At 37.1% G+C, this 6,012-nt stretch overlaps 2 non-coding genes across 2 annotated transcripts; both read right to left on the reverse strand.

Moving 5' to 3' along the window:
* Nucleotides 1-438: 438 nt before the first annotated feature.
* LOC131247543 (small nucleolar RNA R71) lies at nt 439-545 on the reverse strand. The gene has a single exon (XR_009171826.1). It is a non-coding gene; the product is annotated as a small nucleolar RNA R71 (small nucleolar RNA).
* A 4,742-nt stretch (nt 546-5,287) lies between these two features.
* Nucleotides 5,288-5,394, reverse strand: LOC131247532 (small nucleolar RNA R71). Its single transcript, XR_009171816.1, has one exon. It is a non-coding gene; the product is annotated as a small nucleolar RNA R71 (small nucleolar RNA).
* Between the last annotated feature and the right edge of the window lie 618 nt (nt 5,395-6,012).

The raw sequence follows: 6,012 nt of genomic DNA on the forward strand, positions 1-6,012 counted from the left end.
AGAATAAGGTTGAGAACTAATCCAATCGGCGAATTGAAGAACAAACACAACAAGATGAGAATGATGTGCACAACAGTTCACTAGCTAGAACTTTACGTAACTACTTACAACCAGTTAAGACGACCATCCATTCCTATATGATTTTTTACATAATGTAGGAAATGTGGATTTTAAACCGAGAGTAATCCAACTACTTCCAAAATTCAATAGATCGGACTTTAAAAGTCCATATCTAAATCTCAAATTACTTGATAAGATTTTAGCTACCCTACAATTTAATAATGTGTCTAATGATACCCTAAGACTAGAATTGTTTCATTTTTCTTTAAAGGATAAGGGCAAGTCATGGTTTTACTCCTTAAGGCCAAGATCAATTGAGACATGAGCTGAGATGACCAGGAGTTCCTTAAAAATTTCTTCCCAATTCATAAAACTAACACCCTCAGAAGAGCCATAATGAATTTTTCACAAAATGAGGAAGAAACATTCTTCTAATGTTGGGAGAAGTTTAAGGAACTTTTAAACATTTGTCCACATCATGGCTATAAAAATTGGCAAGTAATAAGCTTTTTCTATAATGGATTGACTTTACCCATGCACCAATTCGTAGAGATGATATACAATAGGAAGTTTATGAATAAGGACTTCGATGATGCGTGGGACGACTTTTATATGTTATCTGAAAAAGTGTAATCCTAGGATACTTCAAGTAAGTCGAGCAATCTCAAGTTGACTCAGCCTAAGGAAAAAGGAAAAATTTATGTCCTAAGAGAAGAAGATGATTTTAATGCTAGGATAGTTAGCCTTATAAGAAAAGTCGAGGCCATGAAGTTGAAGAGAGTAGAAACGGTCAAACCCGATGAGACCATTGAGATTATTTGCGCAAGTAGTGTGTACTTAACACAAGAATGTCATACAATTCCTGCATTATAAGAGTTATTACATGAGCAATCCAATGCCATGAACAATTATCAGTGGCTTTTTAGTGCTCCAATTTCAAACATGTACAATTACAGTTGGCGGAACCACCCAAATCTCAGTTGGAGGAATGAACCAATGACTAGCACTGATAAGAATCCTCAATGGCCTATTCCTTTGATTCTTATCCCATTTTTAACATTGAAGAAGACCCAAGAGGATTCAGTTCGAATGTTCATAAATGATTAAGAAAAATTCAATCAGAATGCCATGCAAACATTCCAAGATATCAAACATCATTAGAGGTGTTTGCATCGTCCATTCAAATATAAGAGTCATAATTAAATATTAGGGAGAAGGGGTCTCTTCCAGCCCAACCTCTACCTAACCTAAAACCTCAATGCGAGATAAGTGACCCTAACTTTCCTACTCTACATGTAGAGAAAGCCAAGTCCATCACCACTCTTAGAAGTGGAAAAACAATTGACAAGAGTATCTCGACAAGGGTTGATAAGCCTAACATCATTAGGGATATTTGCATTGTCCATTCAAAAATTAGAGTCACAATTAACTGTTGGGGAGAATGGAACTCTTCTAGCTCAACCTCTACCTAACCCAAAACCTCAATGCGAGATAAGTGACCCTAGATCTTCTACTCAACATGTGGAGCAAGCCAAGTCCATCAACACTCTTAGAAGTGGAAAAGCAATTGACAAGATCATTCTGATGAGGGCTGATAAGCCTAAGGACTTAGAAGAATCTAAGGGTGATGATGAGCCTAGCAACACCCCAATACTCAGAATATCTTGGAGGTTTTCCATCCACTTTGACCCCCTGATTTGTACTAACCGCATCCACCTCAAAGATAATGCGAAAACATCTAGAAAATGACAACACCGTCTAAATCCAAACATGAAAGATATGGTTAAGGCTGAGGTGTTAAAGCTCTTGGATGTGGGTATTATCTACCATATACCCGATAGCGAATGGGTGAGTCCAACTCAAGTGGTGCCCAAGAAGTTCAGAATTACCATCATAGCCAATACGAACAATGAACTCGTGTCAACTAGAGTTGTCACTGGTTGGAGAATGTGCATTGACTACCGAAGGATGAATACCATCACTAGGAATGACCACTTACCTTTGCCCTTTGTTGATCAAATTCTAGAAAGATTAGTGGGTCATTCCTATTATTGCTTCTTATATGAGTACTCAAGCTATAACCAGATAGAGATAGCCCTTGAGGACTAAGAAAAGACTATATTTACATGCTTCTTTAACACTTTTGCCTACCATAGGATGCCATTCAGATTGTGTAATGTCCCCTCCACATTTTAACAATGTATGTTGAGTATTTTTTTAACATGGTGAGGCAGTTTTTAGAGGTTTTCATGGATGATTTCTCCATCTTTAATTATTCTTTTAATGAGTGTCTTGAGCACTTGAAATTGGTGCTGAAAAGATGTGAAGAAAGGAACATTGGGCTAAATTTTAAAAAATGTCACTTTATGGTTTAAAAGGGAATAGTCTTTGGATACATTATATCATCCAATGGAATTGAGGTAGATAAAGCCAAAATTGGCTTAATCTCTAACCTACTACCACCTGAGAGCATACATGACGTGTAATCTTTTTTAGGACACGTTGGATTTTACTGAAGGTTTATAAAGGACTTTAGCCTCATCTTTAATCCTTTATGTAACCTTTTTCAAAAGAAAATCCTTTTCGAGTGGAGCGAGTAATACCAAAAAGCTTTCACCAAGCTCAAATGCATGTTGACCAATGCCCCCCATCATGCAACCAACTGATTAGAGTATTCCTTTGAAATCATGTGTGATACAAGCGATTATGCGATTGGGGCAGTGCTAGGCCAAAGAAAAGAGAAGAAGCACTACGTTATTTACTATAAGAGTCAAGCTCTAAAACATATCTATGTGAACTACTCTACTATAGAAAAGGAACTCTTAGCCGTAATGTTTACTTTGGACAAGTTTAGGTCCTAGTTAATTGGATCCAAAATAATTATCTTCACTGACCATGTGGCACTGAAATATCTTCTTTTTAATAAGGATATTAAGCCCCGTATGCTGAGATGGATCCTTCTACTCCAACCATTTAATTTGAAAATCCAAAATAAGAAAGGAGTAGAAATATAGTAGTTGACCATCTCTCATGACTTGTTCTCTTCGATTCCACGGAAACGACACCATTAATGACATGTTTCCTAATGAACAATTCCTTAAAATTTTCCAATTACCTTGGTATGCTGACATTGTTAACTATCTTCCTATAAGTACAATTTCTACTCATTGAATTGCGCAAGATAAGAAGAAAATTTTCACCGAGGTATGCAAGTTCTCTAGGAATAATCCTTATCTTTTTAAATATTGCCTTGATTAGATTATAAGGAGATGTGTTCCCGATCATGAGCAACATAATGTCATCTCCTTTTATCACTCATATGCATGTGGTGGTCACTTTTCAGCTAAAAATACTACCAAAAAAATTTTACAGTGTGCCTTTTATTGGCCCACTATGTTCAAGGATACCAATGGATTTTGTAAAGCATGTGAGTGATGTCAAAAATTGGGAGGAATATCCCATCAAAATATGATGTCGTTGAATCCTATTTTGATCATCGAAGCATTTAATTGTTGGGGCATTAATTTCATGAGATCATTTCTCCATCTTTTGGAAATCTGTCACGCCCCGAACTCGGAAACCGGGCTCACAAAATTCCCGATCGCCGAATCCGGCGCCGACAGCCTCCGTAGAACCCCATTTTCGGATCCCAACACCCATTCACCAGGTTCCGATCCTGGGATACTACAAGGAGGATTTCAAATCATCAGTCTGATTCATAATGAGCATAACAAAAGCATAACCCACAAATAATAACCACAAGAACACCACCACAAAATCCACTATGATCAAAAACTTTTTAGTACAATGCGACAGAAAGGAAAAATACAATGTAGTAAAAGAAACAAGACTCCAGAAGCTCGGCTGCACGCTCCAACTACAGCGAGACTATGGCTGTGACTGCATCCTAGCGTCACCTGCACGCATCAATCGTGCATAAGCTTATAGAAAGCTTAGAGGGTGGTGTAAGTATGCGCGCAATATAAGCGTGCTCAGAATGCAAGGTAAGAGTAATGCGGAATCATGGCGATGAGTACATGAATGCAATCAGCCGTACCAAGGCTATGCGGTGCAATAAATGAATGCTATCGGCCATAATACGGCCATGCGATGCGAGATGCAACTCAAGCATGCCAATCCTCATCATGTATCAGTACAGTTCTCATTCTGGATAATCACCGGGGTTCAATACACTCCAAATGGAACTGTCGCTCTCCTAGCCGTACAGTCCAAGTGAGCGTAAGAAACATCAACGTTGGTCTCACCAAGTTATTACTGCATCGTAGCCCTGCACTTGGGGTTATCAACCCTTAGGTTTGATCAAGTTTTTTGGAGCCGTTGTCGAGGACTTCGGTTGTGTGTGTGTGTGTGTGTGTGTGTGTGTATATATATATATATATAGACACACATGCACACACATTTTAGAGTTAGAATTTGTTTATAATAGGGATTAGTTTTCGTTGTGTTTTTAGGTTAGGTTTTTCTTTAAAAAATTATATACTAATATCGTTTTTTCTTTTTCTCCTATTTTGCAAAATCTAACTTAGAATCAGCAATCAGGTACTATCCTTCCAACCCTCTTACTTTAGATTGTCTCTGAATTCTTCTTTCACTCTAGAAGTTTTAATTATTCGAGAAGTAAAAGTATGTTTAGAATTATGTTTGAGTGGTTCATGCCTAAGTGGGTTCTGTGATCACACTCTTCATCTTCTAAGTGAGGAAGGACTAGTTGAAGTATTGTCTATCCACCACCATGTTAGAAAATACCTAAGATCCTCTAAATTAGCCAAGAATATGGTTGAGAACTAATCCAATCGGCGAATTGAAGAACAAACACAACAAGATGAGAATGATGTGCACAACAGTTCACTAGCTAGAACTTTACGTAACTACTTACAACCAGTTAAGACGACCATCCATTCCTATATGATTTTTTACATAATGTAGGAAAGGTGGATTTTAAACCGAGAGTAATCCAACTACTTCCAAAATTCAATAGATCGGACTTTAAAAGTCCATATCTACATCTCAAATTACTTGATAAGATTTTAGCTACCCTACAATTTAATAATGTGTCTGATGATACCCTAAGACTAGAATTGTTTCATTTTTCTTTAAAGGATAAGGGCAAGTCATGGTTTTACTCCTTAAGGCCAAGATCAATTGGGACATGAGCTGAGATGACCAGGAGTTCCTTAAAAATTTCTTCCCAATTCATAAAACTAACACCCTCAGAAGAGCCATAATGGATTTTTCACAAAATGAGGAAGAAACATTCTTCTAATGTTGGGAGAACTTTAAGGAACTTTTAAACATTTGTCCACATCATGGCTATAAAAATTGGCAAGTAATAAGTTTTTTCTATAATGGATTGACTTTTCCCATGCACCAATTCGTAGAAATGATATACAATAGGAAGTTTATGAATAAGGATTTCGATGATGCGTGGGACAACTTTTATATGTTATCCAAAAAAGTGCAATCCTAGGATACTTCGAGTAAGTCGAGAAATCTCAAGTTGACTCAGCCTAAGGAAAAAGGAAAAATTTATGTCCTAAGAGAAGAAGATGATGTTAATACTAGGATAGTTAGCTTTACAAGAAAAGTTAAGGCCATGAAGTTGAAGAGAGTAGAAATGGTCAAACCCAATGAGACCATTGAGATTATTTGCGCAAGTAGTGTGTACTTAACACAAGAATGTCATACAATTCCTGCATTATAAGAGTTATTACATGAGCAATCCAATGCCATGAACAATTATCAGTGGCTTTTTAGTGCTCCAATTTCAAACATGTACAATTACAGTTGGCGGAACCACTCAAATCTCAGTTGGAGGAATGAACCAATGACTAACACTGATAAGAATCCTCAACGGCCTATTCCTTTGATTCTTATCCCATTTTTAACATTGAAGAAGACCCAAGAGGATCCAGTTCGAATGTTCATAAATGA

This window comes from Magnolia sinica, chromosome 5, assembly GCF_029962835.1.
Source record: "Magnolia sinica isolate HGM2019 chromosome 5, MsV1, whole genome shotgun sequence".
Taxonomy (NCBI): domain Eukaryota; kingdom Viridiplantae; phylum Streptophyta; class Magnoliopsida; order Magnoliales; family Magnoliaceae; genus Magnolia; species Magnolia sinica.